General features: G+C 44.9%; 1 long non-coding RNA gene across 1 annotated transcript in view; it reads left to right on the forward strand.

Moving 5' to 3' along the window:
• Window positions 1–937: 937 nt before the first annotated feature.
• Window positions 938–21,573, forward strand: part of LOC122434558 — a 108,518-nt gene continuing 87,882 nt past the window's right edge. Inside the window, exon 1 of the long non-coding RNA XR_006267412.1 lies at window positions 938–1,057. This is a non-coding gene — a long non-coding RNA (uncharacterized LOC122434558). The remainder of the gene's footprint in view (window positions 1,058–21,573) is intronic.

Below are 21,573 nucleotides of genomic sequence, written 5' to 3' on the forward strand. Positions count from 1 at the left end.
GTTTTTTAGGTTTCCTTCCCACGTAGGTCATCAGAGTGTTGGGTAGAGTGCATGTATGCATGCTAAATTGCTTCAGTCATGTCTGACTCTTTACAACCCCATGAACTGTAGCCCACCAGGCTCCTCTGTCCATGGGGATTCTCCAGCCAAGAATACTGGAGTGGGTTTCCATGCTCTCCTCCAGCAGATCTTCCCAAGCCAGGAATCGAACCTGTGTCTCTTAGGTTTCCTGCACTGGCAGGCGGGTTCTTTGCCCCTAGCAGCACCTGGACGCCCCCTGGAAGGAGTAGAGTTCCTTGTGCTACGCAGTAGGTTCTTATTAGTTATCTGATTTATACATAGCCGTGTATATATGTTAATCCCAATCTCCTGATTCATCTCATGCCCCCCCACCCCCCAAAATGTCTGCTTTTAAAATAGACAAACTTGTAAAAAAAAAAAAAAAATCACAGAATAGAATTCACTCTCCCCATTCAGTAGGTGGTCAGATTGAGTCTTGAACAGAAATCAACACTTAATGACCATCTTCATTGTGAAAGAGGAATTTACATATTGCCCCGGAAGCATGTTTTAATATTAGAATTTATAAGATAATATATACGCCTGGTCTTTGGCTGTCAATTCCTGCCACAGAGCTAAGACCCTTGGAATTTCCTAACTGTGGAGAGCCCTCAAGGCAGTTTTCTTGTTAATGAGGTGACTTTTGCAATGCACCGGAGTCTGGGGGCTGGTTGCCATGGGAACCAACCCGGAAGCGCCTAGGGTCTGAACTTTCAGTCCCATCCCCCTCCGACCTCCAAGGAGGGGCGAGGGGGCGGGACGTTGACTTAAACCCCAGTGGTCAATGGTCTTGTCAATCGTGCCTACATAATAGAGCCTCCAGGAAAGAAAAAAAAGAAGAAGAAGGGGGTTGGGGGAATTTCCGGGTAGGTGACCATGTGGCCGTTTGGGGACAATGGCAGCCTGCAAAGAGTCCTCCCTTCTCAGACCTTGCCCTGGGCACCTCTCCCAGGTGGCTGTTCCTGAGTTGTATGTTTCGTAATGAGCCAGCAATCTGGTAAGTAAAAGTTTTCTCCTGAGTTCTGTGAGCTGCTCTAGGAAATTAATCAAACCCCGGGTGGGGTTTGTGGCAAATTCTGATACAGAGCCGGTTGGTCAGAATCACCGGTGAAACTCTGGACTTGGGATTGGCTTCTGAAGTTTACGGAGTTTGGGGCAGTCTTGTAGATATGTGTGTGTGTGTGTGTGTGTGTTAAATCGCTTGTCTTGTAGGACTGAATCTTTAACCTATGGATCTGACTGTATCTCCAGGTAGATAGTGTCAGAATTGAGTTGTGTTGTAGGACATCCAGCCTGTGTCCGAGAATTACTTGATAACTGTGGGAACGCCCGACACACATTGGAACTGGTGTCCATAATAGCGCAACAATTCTTCCCAACCCAGGGATCGAACCCAGGTCTCCCGCATTGCAGGTGGATTCTTTACCAGCTGGGCCACAGGGGGAAGCCCCACAACAATTCTCTGGGTTATTAAATAGTAACATTCTTATTTCAAAAGGCTTGCATAATTTTTCTAACACAACTGTGTTTGTGAGGGATGTTTTATGCGTTGGATACATAGCTAGCTTTAAAGCTCATTCTCTTTTCAATATTTCACCTGTAAAAATTATCAACTAGTAACCCTGACGCTGGGAAAGACTGAACTCAAGAGGAGAAGGGGGCGACAGAGGATGAGATGGTTGGATGGCATCAACGACTCGATGGACAGGAGTTTGAGCAAACTCCAGGAGTTGGTGATGGGCAGGGAGGCCTGGTGTGCTGCAGTCCACAGGGTCGCAAAGAGTCGGACACGACTGAGCGACTGAACTGAACTACAATGAATTTGGTAAATAATGGAACACATAGTACATCACCAACGCACAGGAGCTCCCTTTGGAACACTGTATATTACTAGAAAAATTTATTTCAAGACAAATATACTGGCAGATAATAAGTCCTAGGTTAATTGAAGTAATTTTAGAGTGCCAATCTCCATTACAAATGTGTCTATTAGGTGGCCATTCATATTCATAAGCAAATAACTGAAGGTTTTTAAATATACATTTGATTATGTGCTGTATTTTCACAAGTGCCTCAATTAGGTCAGGTGCTTGCCTCATGTACTTAAAATAGGGTTAATAAGAAGATTTCATAGAACAGTGTTTCTCTAATGTTCTTCTGTTCAAGGTTAGCTTTGTGAGGTTTGGTGTTCAGTCGCTAAGTCATGTCCGACTCTTTGCAACCCCATGGACTGCATGCAGCACACCAGGTTCTTCTGCCCTCCACTATCTCTTGGAGTTTGCTCTAATTCATGTCCATTGAGTCACTGATGCTATCTAACCACCTCTTCTCCACCCTCTTCTCCTTTTGCCTTCAGTCTTTCCCAGCATCAGGGTCTTTTCCAGTGAGTTGGCTCTTCACATCAGGTGACCAACGTAGTGAAGTTTCAGCTTCGGCATCAGTCCTTCCAATGAATAATCAGAGTTGATTTCCTTTAGGATTGACTGTTTTCATCTCCTTGCAGTCCGAGGGACTCTCAAGAGTCTTCTCCAGCACCACAGTTGGTGAGATATGCAAACGGCTAAATCCACTGGAAAATGCAATTGAAATGACTTATTTCTTCATCATAGGATTTTTCAGAGCCTTTGTCAGTGTATTGTTCTCTGTGAATGTTCAGAAGACATGAAGTGCACAGGTCTTCTAGGGCTGTTCTTTGGCAAGGTCTGAAGACATGTTGACAACTGGAGAGAGGTGGTTGTATGGTCATCCAGTGGGTAGAGGTCACGGGTATTGCTAAATATCCTACAGTGCCCACAACCACCCCCCCCCCCCATATCAAAGAATTGTCCAGCCCCAGATATCAAGGCGTTGGAAAGTGCAATGGTTGGGAAATCCTGGATTGGACTGTTTTTAATTTATTTGGCTGGACCCAGTGTGGCTGCCTCATGTGGGGTCTTTTATTTGTGACATGCAAAGTCTTAGCTGCAGCAGGTTGAATCTAGTTCCCGGACTAGGAATCAAACCCTGGCCCCCTATATTGAGAGCACAGAGTCTTAGCCACTGTACCGCCAGGGAGGTTCCTAGGATTGGAATTTGAAGAAGCTATAGCTTTGGTCCTTCCCTGGTGGCCCAGTGGTAAAGAATCTGCCTGCAATGCGGGAGACGCAGATTCGATCCCTGGGTTGGGAAGATCCCTTGGAGAAGGGATAGACTACCCACTCTAGTATTCTTGGGCTTCCATGGTGGCTCAGATGGTAAAGAATCTGTCTGCAATGTGGGAGATCTGGATTTGATCCCTAGCTTGGGAAGATCCCCTGGAGAAGGAAATGGCAACCCACTCCAGTATTTTTGCTTGAGAAATCCCATGGACAAAGAAGCCTGGCGGGCTACAGTCCATGGGGTCACAAAGAGTCAGAGTCTTTTAGCAACTAAACAACAAGTAGCTTTGTCTTACCCTCCTCATTTATGACGTTGTCATCAAGGCATTTCGCTGAACTCTGGGGCTGTAAAAAGTGCTGACTGAAGGATTAAACCAGTGGGGTGGGACTGTGAGCCTGGAGTTTGAGGAATATCTCCGTGGTGAATCTGTGATTTGATGAAGCAAAAATGCATGGGAGTTGAAGATTCCCCTGTGAAATAACATACAGTCACTACCTGCCAGGAGGCATTATTTCCAGGGACATCTGGTCAACCAGAGTAGATTGGGTTCAACAGGAATCTATTGGGTCAGTAGGAGTATTCTATCTAGAGAGAATGTGAAAAGTGAAAAGTCGCTCAGTTGTGTCCGACTCTTTGCGACCTCACGGACTGTAGCCCACCAGGCTCCTCCATCCATAGAATTTTCTAGGCAAGAGTACTGGAGTGGGTTGCCATAATAGAGAAAGCCAATTGCAGAGTTATAACAATCCGATGTGTATTTCAGGTGGGTCTTCCCTGGTCGTTCAAATAGTAAACAATCTACCTGCAATGCAGGAGACCAGGGTTCGATCCCTGGGTCAGGAAGATCCCCTGGAGAAGGGAATGGCTACCCACTCCAGTATTCTTGCCTGGAGAATCCCATGGGCAGAGGAGCCTGCTGCTGCTGCTAAGTTGCATCAGTCATGTCCGACTCTGTACGACCCCATAGACGGCAGCCCAGCAGGCTCCCCCACCCCTGGGATTCTCCAGGCAAGAATACTGGAGTGGGTTGCCATTTCCTTCTCCAATGCATGAAAGTGAAAAGTGAAAGTGAAGTCGCTCAGTCGTGTCTGATTCTCAGCGACCCCATGGACTGCAGCCTACCAGGCTCCTCTGTCCGTGGGATTTTCCAGGCAAGAGTACTGGAGTGGGGTGCTATTGCCTTCTCCAATATTTCAGTTAAACCTGCCCGTTAAGTGGCCAGAGTGGTTTAGCTGGAGTAGCAGAGGGAAATCGTAGATGGGACTCAAAGTGGAAGAAGGAGACGTTTTGATGCATTGATTTATTTTTGATTGCACTGGGTCTTGCTGTTTGAGAGCTTTCGCTAGTTGTGGTTAATGGGGACTACTCTTTGCTGCAGTTCATGGGCTCAAGAGCATGCAGGCTTCAGTAGTTGTAACTAAGCCATGTTGTACATGGGCTTAGTTGCCCCACGGCATGTGAAATCTTCCCAAACCAGGGACCAAGGATAGGACTCGTCTCCTCTGCATTGGCAGGTGGATTCTTAACCACTGGGCCACCAGGGAAGTCCAAAGATGGGCCCATTGTATCAAAGATCTCCAAAGCCATGCATGGGAGGGTGTATATGTTCAAGAAACAAAACTGACACTTTGTCTTGTACATCACTCAGCTGTGCCAGACTCTTTGTGACCCCATGGACTATGTATACAGTCCATGGAATTCTCCAGGCCATAACACTGGAGTGAGTAGCCATTCCCTTCTCCGGGGGCTCTTCCCAACCCAGGGATTGAACCCAGGTCTCCCACATTGCAGGTGGATTCTTTACCAGCTGAGCCACAAGGGAAGCCCTAAACTCATTTTGGTTAACATAAAAGACATTTTTATAAATGTATTTACAAATTATTTCTCAAAATATATAAAATATTATTTATGGTCAACATAGATTATATTTGTTTAAATGCTTCCCAGGTGGCACTAGAGGTAAAGAATCTGCCTGCCAATGCAGGAAACACAGGAGATGCAAGTTCAATCTCTGGGTCAGGGAGATCTCCTGGAGGAGGAGATGGCAACCTACTCCAGTATTCTTGCCTGGAGAATCCCATGGATGGAGGAGCCTGGTGGGCTACAGTCCATGAGGTCACAAAGAGTTGTACATGACTGAGTACCTAGACACATGAAATATTTATATATATATATATATATATATATATATATATATATATATATATATATAAAATTTAATTTTCAATTCAGGTGAGAAAACATTTCTTCTTTCCTTGCCAATTTGTTTGCATTCATGCTCAGTCATGTCAAACTCTGTGACTCCATAGACATGAGTGACTTCACTTTCACTTTTCACTTTCTTGCATTGGAGAAGGAAATGGCAACCCACTCTAGTGTTCTTGCCTGGAGAATCCCAGGGACAGCAGATCCTGGTGGGCTGCCATATATGGGGTCATACAGAGTCAGACACGACCGAAGCAACTTAGCAGCAGCAGACTATAGCCCTCCAGGCTCCTCTGTCCATGGGATTCTCTAGGCAAGAATCCTGGAGAGGGTTGCCATGCCCTCCTCCAGGGGATCTTCCTGACCCAGGGATCAAACCCGTGTCTCCTGCGCCTCCCACATTGGCAGGTGCATACGTTCCTGTTAATGAACAGATGAGCCCATTGCCAGCTAAGATAAAGCTGCACACACACAAACACCCGAAACCCCATTCTCTGTGTTGTAATTTCCAATGGGGAACAACGGAATCTTAGGAGCAAGGCTGCTGGTAGCAGCTGTAACCTTGGGTCAGTGTTCCCCTAATCAGAGAGCAAATGCACTTTCCCGCAAGGATCCTGCCACGGTGATAGGTTTCCTGACTCCTTGGCAGTCACAGAACACACAGAGACGTTGCTTTGGTCAGTTATTTCCACTTCCGAGTGGGGAGTGCTTTTGTATTCATCACCCCCGCCCCAGCAAAGAGGGAGAAATAGACAAGCTGAAATGGCTTTTCCAAATCAAGCAGTGCGTGCCATCTACAGGTAAAGAGCTTAACTGACTTAAGATTCCAGGCTTCTGTCTGGAATTACTTAGGTGTGTTTATTTTGCCCCACTCCACACAGCCTTGGAGTTGTCTACTTATTGATCTCCTGCTAAATAGAGAAAAGAGAAGCTGTACTTAATACAAAGATGATAGTTTTAGAAACTCCTTAATCTGTTGTGTTGCATTGATAGGAAAGTGATTGAATCTGTCTATCTGATGTGCTAAGGGGAATGGAATTTATTGGTGGGTCTAAGGTTTGGTCAGGGGACTTCCCAGGGACTCTGTGGTAAAGAATTCATCTGCAGTTGGTTAAGTCCCTGGGTTGGGATGATCCCCTGGAGCAGGAAATGGCAACCCACTCCCGGATGCTTGCTTGGAGAATCCCATGGACAGAGGAGCCTGGTGGGCCCGCTCCAACAGAGTCTGACAGGACTGAGTGACTAAACAGCAACAACAAAGGTCACGTCAATGTGAACAAGGGTGAAAAAAGAATGAGTTTTCTGTCCCTTTTCAGTTCAGTTCAGTTCAGTCACTCAGTCACGTCCGACTCTTTGTGACCCCATGGACTGCAGCACGCCAGGCCTCCCTGTCCATCACCAACTCCCAGACTTTACCCAAACTCATGTCCATCGAGTTGGCAATGCCATCCAACCATCTCATCCTCTGTCGTCCCCTTCTCCTCCCGCCTTCACTCTTCCATCCCCTGAAGATAATAGCCCACAGACGTACCAGGAATATTTTTCTGGATAGATCGTGGAGAGTAGTCCATTCTGGAATGGTGCCTGTAGTCTGGCAAAGAGAGCTTGTCTTCGCTGAATTAGTCCCTTGAATAGTTCGAACAGCAGCGTCATCAGATTGACTCAGAAATAATATGACAATGAAAGACACTTCTCAATGTATTTATCAATACTTTTAAGCTTAAGGGCACATACAGCCTGATTGAAATACTAGTTTTTCTTTTTTCTTTTTGCTGCACCATGCGACATGGAGGATCTCAGTTTACCAACCTGGGATCAAACCCGCGCCCGCTACATTGGAAGTGGGGAGTCTTTATTTAGCGTGAGCTGGGTCTTGGTTGCTGTGTGTGGGCTTTCTCCACTTGAGGATGATGGGCTTCTCATTCTGGTGGCTTTGCCTTGTTGAAGAGCACTGGCTGTAGGCCATCTGGGCTCAGTAGTTGTGGCTTAGTTGCCCCAAGACATGTGGGATCTTCCCGGAGCAGGGATCAAACTCGTGTTCTTGCTTTGGCAGGTGGTTTCTTAACCACTGGACCACCAGGAAAGTCCAGCAGTGAAGAGTCTTATTCACTAGATCACCAGGGAAGTCCCTGAATATTTCTTTAGACATCAGAAATATTGACTTTTCTTTCAAGAATCCAAATTCTTTGAATTAGAAAAAAAAATGTTAGATGTTATTTGGGGGGGGAGTTGTTAAAGTTTTAAACTTCTTGGTTCATAGTTAAACACAACATTTTCCCAAAATTTGATGGCATTTATAGTTCATTACCTACAAATACTCTAATTTAATTTAATAGGGTTTTTTTTTTAATTGAAGTATGGTTGATTTGCAATATTGTGTTAGTTTCAGGTGTTAGAGCAAAGTGATTCAGTTATACATATATATCTATTCTTTTTCAGGTTCTTTTCCTTTGTCCATTATTATAGAATACTGGATATAGCCCGCTGTGCTGTGCACTAGTTCCATGTTGGTTACCTATTTTGTATATAGTATCTGTTAACCCCAACCTCCTCATTATCTCTCCTCGTCTCTTCTCTAGTAACCATAAGCCTGTTCTCTATGTCTGTGAGTCTGTATTTCCTAGATGGCGTCATCTGTGTCATATTTTAGGTTACACATAAATGTGGTATCCTATGGAAGTTTCTTTGACTTCACTTGGTATGATCATCTCCAGGCGTATCCATGTTGCTATCTCAGTAGTGTTTTCTACTGTACCTAATACACTCAGGGTTCAACCACTGAGCAAGGTGTAGAAATGTGAACAGCTGCCCATCTCTGCCCATCTCCATTGCGTGTTGCCCAGTCTTCTAGTTGTGTCTGACTCTCTCTGACCCCATGGACTGTAGCCCTCCAGGCTCCTCTGTCCATGGAATCCTCCAGGCAAGAATGCTGGAGTGGGTTGCCATTTTCCTTCTCCAGGGGAACCTTCCCGACTCAGGGGTCGAACCTGCGTCTCCTGTGTCTCCTACACCTCAGGCGAACTGAGCCATCAGGGAAGCCCTGTGTCCACTGAGGGACAGACATTTCTGTGCACACTTTCCACACTGCATTCCCCTGCACCTGCCTTATTTACTAACACTCCCCGTGGGAGAGCAGCCTGCCTCTGGGGCAGGGTCACAGTGTGTTCGAGTTTGGGAACCTGCACCACCGTGTTCACACCCTCTCCTTGTGGGGATCACAGGGGCTGCGTATTCTTTGTACTTTAGGTTTGATCGGAGGACCTATCCGTCTGAAGCTCAGCAGGGACTGGGAGGACACCTACTGGTCTGTAATCTAACCTTTACTAGAAAGGTACCCTGGTTCGATTCCTGGGCTGGGAAGATCCACTGGAGAAGGGATAGGCTCCCCACTCCAGTATTCTTGGGCTTCCCTTGTGTCTCAGCTGGTAAAGAATCCGCCTGCAGTGCGGGAGACCTGGGTTCCATCCCTGGGTTGGGAAGATTCCCTGGAGAAGGGATAGACTACCCACTCCAGTAGTCTTGGGCTTCCCTTGTGGCTCAGCTGGTAAAGAATCCGCCTGCAATGTGGGAGACCTGGGTTCAATCCCTGGGTTGGGAAGATCCCCTGGAGAAGGGAAAGGCTACGCACTCCAGGATTCTGGCCTGGAGAATTCCATGGACTGTATAGTCCATTGGGTCGCAGACACGACTGAGCAACTTTCACTTTCACTAGAAATCTGGGATTTTTGTTATAGTTAATGGACCAGCAGGAATGTGTAAACAAAGTTAAAGTAGTTCTTACCCCATTTTCTGAAGAGTTCTCATGCATTCACCCATTTCTTATTTAAAGAGATCAAGACTTATAATCATTCAGTTAATTAATAGTCAGTAAAAATGAGGAATCATATAACAAATGTGTGCATACTTCAAACAGTATATTTAACTTTATAGAGATACATAATATATTGATTTCTTGCTAAAAAAGAAAAGAAGCTTAATATAAACACATTTCCAGGAAATCCATAATTTGTCATGTTGCCTTTATGGGGAAGTGATCCAGTTTCTCTTTCCAGTGTGCTAAGGGGAATGGAATTGATCACTAGGTGTAAGGTTAGGTCATTGTGGACGAGGGGGGAAGAAATGAGTTTCTACTACTTTTCTGTACCAATAGGGTGGGCGCTAGGCCATGGAGGTAGCAGGATAGGAATATCGCTTTGGACAGATTTTTGGGAATGACCCATCCTGGAATCTGGAAAAGGAAGCTTGGGTTCATCTAACTAACTAACTAACTAAATATATATATATATATATATATATATATATATATATATATATATATATAAAACTAAATTATATATATATATAATTATTTATAAACTGTTCATATATTTGCATATAACATGTAGAAGAAGGGAATGGCAGCCCACTCCAGTATTCTTGCCTGGAGAATCCCATGGACAGAGGAGCCTGGTGGGGTAAAGTCAGTGGGGTCACAAAGAGTTGGATACGACTAATTGACTAACAGTACGCACTATATAACACGTAAAGCCACATGTATGTGTGTGCGTGTGTGCTCAGACAGTCACGTCCGACTCTTTGCAAACCCAAAAACTGTAGCCCATCAGGCTCCTCTGTCCATGGAATTTCCCAGGCAACTGAAATGGGTTGCCATTTCCTTCTCTAGGGGATCTTCCTGACCCAGGGATTGATCCTGCATCTTTTATGTCTCCTGCACTGGCCTGTTGGATTCTTGACCACCAGTGCCACCTGGCAAGCCCATAAAACAATATATAGGTATAAAAATGAATAAACAAATATGTGTATACATCTGTGTGTTTATACTCAAATATATATTTATATATTTACATCGCCCAGAGTCTAGCCACAGGAGTTTAGTGTGTTAAGAAGTTAGTCAGAGTGTTTTACAGAAGGAATGGGCTCTGTTGATTAGTCTGAGAAAGTCATTAACTCGGGGTCATCTTAGAGAAATTTTACTGTGATAACAGAGCTAATAATTTCTGATTTGGGTATTTTTATTGCTTGTACTTCCTCTAAATTAGGAATCCTGGAAGAGAGCAGAGGATTTTATAGATGAGACATCTCCACTTGAAATTTTTTTTAAAAAAAAATTTGATCCTGGGCAGTTTTAGTTTAATGCATAATAACTTGTTTATAAGTGTGAATTGCAGAATGAGAGATGCCCATTTTGTTCTGCTCACATGTCTGGTTTTACTCCAAAATTTTCTGGTCAAGTTTCCCAGGCAGCAAGTTTCGCAAATGTTGGGCAAACACAATTTGACATTACAGGATAAAATTCATGTTTCTATCCATCTGTTCAGTGAAAGAAAAGAGAGGGGGAAAAAATCACTCTGGAGAGAGTTTGGAGTAAGATATTTCCAAGAACGTCAGGCAGGCAAATGGCCCGTGCTTGTAACTTCTACATCCTGTGTAGAATCGCTTATAAAATGGAAATACAGACCAACATTCGCAAGTCCTTGTTCCAGGAGATGAGAGAGTTTTCTCTGATACTCTTCTCTTTAGGCTTGTCGCTTGGGTTACATGGAATACTAATTTGCTGAGCTGGGTCCAAGCCAGGTGTGAGAGACGAAAGGGCAGGGTGTGTCCTCATGCACCTTCTCCTGCATCAAGAGCCTATCCACCTGTTAGTTAAATGAAAAACCTGTCATTATCAGATGATGAATCAGATACAGATGACCCCAGAGACCTACAGAAATCTTCCTTTTCCTTGAGTTTCTCAGGGATGATAGATACGTCGTAACTCCAAGTCCTGATGACAGTTATTAGTGTAGAAATGAGCTGATCCTGGCATTAAAAAATGTGGCTCATGATTTGTGCCATGATCAAGGTCAATGCTAATAAATACAAAACCTGAATTTGCTTTTCTTCCCCTATGAGAAGAGATCAAGGATGATAAGATCAATGATGATTTATTCCTTCCTTCTTCCCTCCCTCCTTTCCTTTTATCTATCCATCTATCTGTTCATCCTGTCTCTTATCATTTTAAGTAGATTACTAGTATTTAATTGTATAAACTGTACGACCATTTGTTTAGCTAGACCTATTGATGATGCAAAGTGCCGACTCATTGGAAAAGATGCTGATGCTGGGAAAGATTGAAGGCAGGAGGAGAAGGGGGCAGCTGAGGATGAGGTGGTTGGATGGCATCACCGACTCAATGGACATGAGTTTGAGCAAACTCCAGGAGATAGTAAAGGACAGGGAAGCCTAGTGTGCTGCAGTCCATGGGGTCACAAAGAGTCGGACACGACCTAGTGACTGAACAACAACAAATTGATGAATATTTAGAATGTTTCTAAATTTTGCTTTTTCTGTTTTAATTAAAACTGTGATGAGAATGTTTGCACATCTGTTTGAACCTTTGTCTGCCTACCTTCCTAGGATGGATTTGTTGCCTAGATGGGCATGCACACTTAACATTGTTGATACTGTTGACTAAAAACAAAATATGTGCCACCTAAAACTTGACAGTTGTTTTATTCAGTGGGAACTTTTTAGGACTTCAAACCCGGGAGGCAGCATCTCGTGTGACCCTGAGAGAACTGCTCCAAAGAGGCAAAGGAGGAGCTGGATTATATAGAAGTTTTGCAACAAAGGGCAGAACCAGATACCCCAAGGTAAGGAATTTTGCTCTTTACTGTGTATAGGAAAATTCAAGAGTCTGGGCTCACTGAAATCATTCCTTTGATATGCACTTCAGCTACTGTGACTGAGTCCTAGCTCACTTCGCCCCCTGCATGACAGGGCAGTGAATCAGAGACAAGTGTTGAGGCAAGGAATAGGACTTTATTCAGGGAGCCAGCAAATTGAGAAGATGGCAGACTAATGTCTCAAAATAACCATCTTCCTGGGGTCTGGATGCCAGGTTCTTTTATAGGACAGAGGGAGGTGAGGAACCAAAAAGGCAATCAGTCTCACAAATATCTCCTGGAATGGCCAGCCTCGGGCAGGAAGTGGGCTAATTTCTTCCTTCCTCTAGCCATCCACAGGTGGACAGGGTCCTGAACAAAAGTACTCTAGCTTATTAACACTCAGGTAGAGAGGCAGGATTCTCCGAGGCTGGCCATAATGTATGATTATAGTGACAAAAGCAAAAAAAAAAAAAAAACCAAGTCACAGAAATAGTTCCAACCTGGAGTCAGAATTGACTTTACCCTGCAACCCGATGTGGGGCCCGTATCCTGTGTTTCCACTTTCTGAGCTTCCTCCGAGTTTTCACTTCCCGAGTTCTCTTTCAGCACACCAGGTCACCATCTTTGGTGGCTTCAGTTGCTGGTGACTGTGACAAAGTTTGACAGTGCCTCATATGGTAAAGAATATGCCTGCAACGCAAGAGACCCAGCTTTGATCCCCTGGAGGAGGGCATGGCAACCCACTCCAGTATTCTTACCCGGAGAATCCCTTGGACAGAGGTGCCTGACGGCCTACAGCCTGTGGGGTTGCAAAGAGGCAGACACTTTTTCATTCCATTTCTCAATACATATTTCCAACCATTCTAATATACATCTATTGATACTATGTACTGAAAGTAGTTGGTATCTTTTTTTTTTCCATCATTATCAGTCTAGTTGTGGAAACAAACATGTTTTGATCGAATTTTAAAATACAACTCTTTACTTGTAAGTAAAAATTTGAAAGACGTTTTCTCTTTGCCATAAATGAACTTTTTTCTTTCCCATAGTATTATAATGATTCCTAGTGAGCTTGTAGTCTGTCTTCATCCTCCTGAAACTAAGACTTTATTTGAAAAGAAACGGCTCATAACTAGTGAAAAGAAAGAATTTCCAGGACTGTACATGTATTTATTTATCTGGAATCTGTCATGGTCTGTGCGTGGGTTGGAACAGAGTTTCCAGGCATGAGGCAGAATGAAAGGAGAGTCACGTTTATTAGCGTGAAAGATCCTGTTAGAACAGGAGGCTGGCTCGTGGGAGAGCCGACTCCTTTCGTGGGCTAGTAGCCAGTTTTTATAGCCTCAACACAGAAAATTTGTACTGGAAGAGTGGGTGGCATTAGGTGATTGGTTAGGATCCTGTAGGGTAGGTAATAGCATGGGTATTTTACCTAATATGGGGTCAGGGGGCGGGCTTATTTAGATCTGGAGGCTCATGGCAACTGTTGCTATGGGAGTTAGTCAGTTCCGGAGATTTTGGTCCTGTGACCAAAATTGGTGCAGGGCTCCACAGAAGCTTCCAGCTCTGAATCTAGGAAACTGAACAAATACTTTCTAAATTTATTATTTAGTTAATTTATTCTGGGCTGTGGCTAGGTCTTCTTTGCGGCATGGGCTTCTCATTGCACTGGATTCTCTTGTTGCAGGGCAGGGCTAGGGCGTGTGGGCTCACTATTTGCAGCTCTTGGGCTCTGGAGTGCAGACTTGGTAGTGATGACACATGAACTTAGTTGCCTGCATCTTCCTGAATCAGGGATTGAACCTGTGTCTCCTGCATTGGCAAGCGGATTCTTTACCCCTGAGACACCAGTGAAGTCCCAGAATTTTTACCGTAGCTCAAAAGTAGAGACTTTTGTGTTGAATGTTCTCTCCTGAGCTCCTTATTATTACGGAAATATTTAAAAATTCAGGTGACTTAAACATTTATAATTTTCTTAACAAGATACCATTTCATCTATTTTAGTCATTAATTTTCATGTGCTCTGTGTACGAGAAAAGAAGAAAGGCAGCTAAATTATTCTTTGAAAGATTATGAATTATTAGTACGAAGAAATTAAGAGCTCTAGAAAGCAAAGTGGAATTCACGGATGTTTAAAATTTGAAACATAGCATGAGAAAGGAAGTGTTTTCTAGGCAGTAGGGTGAGAAACGGCATTTTACCCGCGACTTTTGTAGAAGTCTGTTTGCATAGTTCGGTCAACAAGTATTTAAATAATATATATTTTTTCATACAGCGCTGATGAGTTTGTTAGGAAGGCTTAGTCTGGATGACAGTTTGTGAATTATCTCAGGGGAGTTTGCTGGGGCTCGTACAAACACAAAGCAAGGTGATTTCTGGGGAGCTGTGGCAGAACTCCTGTGTGGACACAGAGTCATTTCCAGGTGACGTAAAGACTAAAGAGTAACATTTGTACCTGAAGGGGCCTATCCCAGGGCAGCCTCAGTCCTTGGAGGTGGTCATGAAGGGACTGAGGGTCTTCTTGCAGGCCAGATCCTGTGACTGGGGACCAGATCCAGGCAGGACCGGACAGAGAGAGAATCTCTAAAGGTTTGAGGCCAGGTACAAAACCCTTAGGGGCTTCCCTGGTGGCTCAGATGATAACGTATCTGCCTGCAGTGCAGGAGACCCAGGTTCGATCCCTGGGTCGGGAAGATTCCCCTGGAGAAGGGCATGGCAACCCACTCCAGTATTCTTGCCTGGAGAAGCCCATGGTCCGAGGAGCCTGGCGGGCTACAGTCCCTGGGGGTTGCAGAAGAATCAGACACGACTAAGCGAACAACAGTTTCACTTTCAGAGAACCCGTGAAGGATGCAGTGGACAGGATGGGAGCTCCAGGTGGGGGTAGAACAGATGTATTTACTCAGCTGCAATCTATGGTTGCTCACTAGAGATACTGGCCGCCTGTTACCAGACCTTCTGCCTTTCAAGAAAGGATTCCTGGGTAACGACGATGATGTAATGAACTGCCAACCACTTGTTCCAATCACGGTCATCCAAGACCATTGCCTTCTTTTGACTATTCACCTTTCCGTATGTGTTTCTGGACCACACACCAGTGTCAATATCCTTGGGAAGTGTGTAGACCTTGGTGACTGTCTACCCAGGGTACCCTAGGTCTTTTTTTAAAAAAACAATATTTGTTTATTTACTTGTCTGTGCTTTGTCTTAATTGCAAGTGTGTGGGATCTGAGTTCCCTGACCAGGGATCTAACCTGGGCCCCTCCTTGCCTTGGGAGCTCAGAGTCTCAGCCACTGGGCCACCAGGGAAGTCCCTGCCTGACATCTTTAAACAAAACGATTTTGGAAAAGGAAGGGCAGACAAGGGGTTAGAGTCTCATCGGCAAACTTTTATGGTGTTTTTTCTTTTTTTTCTTTTTCTCCTGATAATTTGAATGTTATCAAAGCCACGTTTGTTTTACAAACAATAGAAATCCTCTTACACGTGCTTGACAGAGTGAACAGAATGTATTACAAGGCTGCCACAGACTTCTTTGGAGAATAGGAGGGGGGCTTCGGAGCAGGGTCTCTTGAGGAATGAGACTAGTTCGGGCAAAGATATTAGAAAACAGGCATGAGCTCGTCCTCCCGCTTCCCACCTGATCTTGAGAGGAAATAAAAAAATGCACTTTAATGAAAAAGTATGCATCAGCTCTCCTCCCCACCTTCATCCCCCTCTCCCCAACATTAAAGACCGCTGGCTCTTAGCCTATTCGTTTATCTTTGGGCTGTTTTGTATCTCTTTGTAAATTGCAGGTAACTGATAGATCTGCCAACTATCCCATTTATTTTTCTTTCCATTAAAAAATGATTTATTTTTATCATTTATTTATTCTTGGCTATGCTGGGTCTTGACGCAGTGTGGACTTTTCTCTCGCTGCGGCAAGCAGGGGTTCCTCTCCAGTGGTGGGTCTCGGGCTTCTCACTGCCATGGTTTCTCTTGTCCAGCTTCCATCGCAAGGGGTGCCAGTTTCATCCCTGGTTGGGGAGATCCCACATGCCTCTTAGCAAAAAAAAAAAAAAAAAAAGAAAAGCTTCCCAGGTGGCGCTAGTGGTGAAGAATTTGCCTGTCAATGCAGGAGACGTAAGAGATGGAGGCTGGATCCCTGGGTTCCCTGGAGAAGGAGATGGCAACCCACTCCAGTGTTCTTGCCTGGAGAATTCCGTGGACAGAGGAGCCTGGTGTGTTACAGGCCATGGGGTTGTAAAGAGTCGGACACTGTTGGGGTCCTTTAATGGACCAGAACCTGGTGGTACAGAGTCAATGATAAGAAAGTAAAAGAGAGAGAGACAAAAAAAAGACCCGGGGACCTAAGCTCTGTTGGAGCAAAGGTGCTTTAATGATTTTTCTATGAATATATATAGGCTGTGGTACAAGAAACTTCTTTCGGGAATGATAGAGATCAGAAAACCAAACGTGCAGCAACCGTTACCAAGGGAACAAGGGGTAATGTTAGTCACAAGGTCAGTAGACAATCCATATCTCAAGAAAGGGGAGCAAGGCTAAGCAGTTTTGTCCTAAAGGGAATGTTTACTAAAGGAGACCCAAGCCTGCCTCATACAATGACCTCAGCCCCTGGGAGCAGCGTGCTGTTTCGCTTGAAGAGGGACAGAGGACTCATGAGAGACAGCACGTAGGAATCCTCCCGTCAGACATTCCCTGACAGGACACCGCAGAGCAATGGAGCACACAAAACATAAAACAGAATCAGAATTGCAATCAATGCAATAAAGAGTTTATAAAGAAGAGAGTGAGAAAGCTGGCTTAAAGCTCAACATTCAGAAAACTAAGACCATGGCATCCGGTCCCGTCACTTCATGGCAAATAGATGCGGACACAGTGGAAACAGTGACAGACTTTATTTTGGGGGGCTCCAAATTCACTGCAGATGCTGACTGCAGCCATGAAATTCAAAGACACTTTCTCCTTGTAAGAATAGCTATGACCAACCTAGACAGCATATTAAAAAGCAGAGACATTATTTTGCCGACAAAGGTCCATCTAGTCAAGGCTATGGTTTTTCCAGTGGTCATGTACGGATGTGAGAGTTGGACTATAAAGAAACCTGAGTGCCGAAGAATTGATGCTTTTGAACTGCAGTGTTGGAGAAGACTCTTGAGAGTCCATGGGGACTGCAAGGAGATCCAACCAGTTCATCCTAAAGGAAATCAGTCCTGGGTGTTCATTGGAAGGACTGATGCTGAAGCTGAAAGTCCAATCCTTTGGCCACCTGATGCAAAGAGCTGACTCATTTGAAAAGACCCTGATGCTGGGAAAGATTGAAGGCAGGAGGAGAAGGGGACGACAGAGAATGAGATGGTTGGATGGCATCACCGACTCAATGGATAAGAGTTTGAGCAAGCCCCAGGAGTTGGTGATAGACAGGGAGGCCTGGTGTGCTGCAGTCCATGGGGTCGCAAAGAGTCGGACATGACTGAGTGACTGGACTGAACTGAGCTTATAAATGGTCTGCATCAAAAAAAATCTTAAACAAAAAAAAAGAGGAATGCCCAGTGAGTGAAACCTCCCAGTGCCAGCGTGTTTAATGGACCCATCTTAATATGTTGGGATAAGAGGGGAGAACTTCTCAAGACAGTGTGTGTTTATTGTCTGTGTATGTGTGTTTTGCGTTCACATATGAGCGCTCTTGGTGGCTGGGAATAGGTCTTGCCCACAGAGGGAAGATCCCCTGGAGTAAGAAATGGCAACCCACTCCAGTAGTCTTGCCTGTGAAATCCTATGGACAGAGGAGCTGGTGGGCTACAGTCCATGGGGTTGCAAAGAGTCGGACACGAATTAATGACTGAACAACAAGATATGCCAACAGGCGTTGATGGCTACAGATGTAAAGACTGTAAAAATATGCCTCAGAACTCCAGTACCCCTGGGAGAGACAGAGGACTTCAAATAGGCATGAGCAATGTCCATTCATTCATCTCACAGAGCTTCATTAAATTCTGTCTGTGCAAACCCATTGCTAGAGACTCTGGTGTAGATCAAGGGAAGGCAAATACAGACACAAGACCCCATAAATCAAATTAGAGTGTGACAAGTATTACAGAGAATGGTGGATGTATGTCTGTGGGAGTGTGCAGGAAGTCAAAATGATGACCTCCTAGTTGAGGGAATTAAATCAGGCTTTATGGTATAAATAGTATATGGCATATAAATTCACTGTAGACCCTGAATGAGCGATCAGATTAAAACGTGTAGCATTAGGGGTGTCGGGGAGGAAGATAGTTGCATCTGCTCTTCTGGGTTCTTCTGGCTGGTTCCTCCAGTTCAGTTCAGTCGCTCAGTCGTGTCCAACTCTTTGCAACCCCCATGGACTGCAGTACACCAGGCCTCCCTGTCCATCACCAGCTCCCGGAGTTTACTCAAACTCATGTCCATCGAGTCAGTGATGCCATCCAACCATCTCATCCTCGGTTGTCCCCTTCTCCTCCTGCCTTCAGTCTTTCTCAGCATCAGGGTCTTTTCCAGTGAGTCAGCTCTTCCCATCAGGTGGCCAAAGGACTGGAGTTTCAGCTTCAGCATCAGTCCTTCCAAAGAATACCCAGGACTGCTTTCCTTTAGGATGGACTGGTTGGATCTCCTTGCAGTCCCCAGGGACTCTCGAGTCTTGTCCAACACCACATTTCAAAAGCATCAATTCTTCGGCACTCAGCTTTCATTATAGTCCAACTCTCACATCCATACATGACCACTGGAAAAACCATAGACTTGACTAGATGGACCTTTGTTGGCAAAGTCATGTCTCTGCTTTTTAATATGCTGTCTAGGTTGGTGTAAGAATTCAATTGACTGAAGACAGAAAAAAAGCACATAAAATTTTAATCCCATGTATACCTGGGGGAGACCTGGGAAAACTGAGTCGGTTTCCAAAATGACTGAAGCCTTCTCCTTGAATACCATCTTCAGCTAAAGACAAAAGAGGATGCTGGGGGGAGTGGGCTGGTAGTTCAAAAGGGAGGCAAGCAGTTGACATGGAGATGGAAAAGCAGATGAACTGAGGGTGTGCTGGGCCAGCGGAGACTGTGGGTCCCACGGTGGACTCTGATCTTTAAATCCTTCTGGGTTACCTGCACCACACCTGGTCCATGGTCTTTGCAGACATCTGTGGTGATGCTGTGTGTTCCAGAAAGAAGCCCTATGTGTAAATTCTTTAGGCAGCCAAGGGGAGGTGAAAAGAAAAATTTCCCAAGTCTTCTGTTTCATGAAATTACTAAGCATTAATTAATCGTCCGACTCTTTACAACCCCAGGGACTGTGTAGCCTGCCAGGCTCCTCTGTGCATGGGTTTCTCCAGGCAAGAATACGGGAGCAGGTTGCCATTTCCTCCTCCAGGGGATCTTCCTGACCCAGGGGTCGTGTCTCCTGTGTCTCCTGCATTGCAGGCAGATTCCTTACCCGCTGAGTCATCCCGTTGAAACATGTTAAAATAATAGTAAGTTGTGTCTGACTCCGAGCAACCCCATGGACTGTAGCCCACCAGGCTCCTCTGTCCATGGGAGTCTCCAGCCAAGAACACTGGAGTGGGTTGCCATGCCCTTCTCCAGGGGATCTTGCTGACCCAAGGATCGAAACTGGGTCTCCTGTGTTGGCAGGCAAGATTTTTTACCACCTGAGCCACCAGGAACGCCCTACAATTAATCCTCATTTCCAAAGAGACACATTTTTTGAGGAGGAGGGGACTTTGCACCCCTATAGAGATAGTGGAGTTGTGTGTTGAAGGCAGAATACCAGAGGTACTTCCATAAAAATCTCCGCATTTCCTTCAATGCACCTTGGAGGCTGTCTCATTTCTGGCACGGCTGATTGTCTTATAGATATTTGGTATCTCTTTTTGAATTGTGGCTGGCTGACTGTAGTTAGACAGTTTCCCTCTTCCAGTGAGGGGAGCGGGGGAGGCGTTGCTTCATTTGGAATTCAGTGCCTTTACTCCACGGGCGTTGTTGATGTTTTTCCTTTCCACAGATGGTGACATCTGCCTGCTTCTCTCCTATCGTAAGAGTAAAAGGAAGTCTTTAATACATATTCATTTTATAACTGCAAAGTCACAGTTTTGTCTTTTCCCGAAAGCTTTATCTTTTAACAAACGGCCATTTGTCGCCTTCTTTTTTTTGTGGTGGTTTGTCTCTTTTCCTCTTACCTGCCAGGTACCTCTCTCCTATTTCCAGAAACTGTTTCATATTTGATGCGGTCCTTTAGGTCCAAACTCCTGGCGCCAGAAGGTGGCTTCTAATTGGTCCCATTTTGGTCCAAATGTTCACCCCCGAAGAGCCCACTTTGTTGTGTGAGGGAGGAAGCTTTAAGACACAGGCAATCGTCGATCTTGCTTGGTCTTAGAGCTGGGAGTTGTGGTCTTAGACTGGAGTCCCTTCAACCTCGGAAGTTCCGAGTTAATCACTGTGCTGCTGAAAAGTCTGATTTTCAGTGGTGCAATTTGTTTTCTGCTGTAGAAGCGACGGCACCCTCCATAACACAAGCACAAGATAAAAGCAAGATAAGACTCAATTTACAAAAATCTAGAAACTGTTGTAATTTACGACATCATATTTTTTCCCCCCAAGGACACTTCCAACCTGTGAATCTGCTGTCTTAAGATATTACAAAGTAGCCTGAGATAAATTTTAGGAGAGATGTATTTGGAACTTGCTATGTCTCCAGAGCCACAGGCTTTGCACTACGGGAGTTCTTTTGCTTTGAGTTCGGTATGATAAGAATTATATCCCATGTCTGCTGGCTGTGGGTCCTCTCGGCACTACAAAACCATTTATTGTTTATTTATTCCTTTGCAATTCTTGAACCGAGGTAGCAGTGTAAGAACCATTTCTCTCCCAACCTGGGAGACAGTTTGATTGCCCTGTTCCTACAGGAGCATCTTCACATTAAATCTGGATCCCGAGACCATGGCAGATTGAAACGCACCCTGCCAGAGGAAAATCTTCTAGCCGCATATCAGCTATTCATTGGGAAGTCGGGACAAAGCAAATGTAACACTCAGCTCACTGCAGCCTTATCACTAAACATCCATAAGCTAAACTAGCAAAAGCAAAAGAAAAAAAAGCAGTGGATTTGAATTTAAATAATTCCTTAACTACAGTGTAAGGGTAAGGGATGACTAAGATGGCTTTGTTGTCGTTCAGTCAGTAAGTCACGTCCAATTCTTTGTAGCCGCATGGACTGCAGCACGCCAGGCTTCTGTGTCCTTCACCATCTCCCAGAGTTAGCCCAAGTTCATGTCCATCGAGTTGGTGATGCCATCCAACCATCTCATCCTCTGTCGTCCCCTTCTCCTCCTGCCTTCAATCTTTCCCAGCATCAGGGTCTTTTCAAATGAGTCAGCTCTTCGCATCAGGTGGCCAAAGGATTGGAGTTTCAGCTTCAGCATCAGTCCTTCCAGTGAATATTGAGGACTGATCTCCTTTCGGATGGACTGGTTGGATCCCCTTGCAGTCCAAGGGACTCTCAAGAGTC

The sequence above is a fragment of the Cervus canadensis genome, chromosome X (genome assembly GCF_019320065.1).
Source record: "Cervus canadensis isolate Bull #8, Minnesota chromosome X, ASM1932006v1, whole genome shotgun sequence".
NCBI lineage: Eukaryota > Metazoa > Chordata > Mammalia > Artiodactyla > Cervidae > Cervus > Cervus canadensis.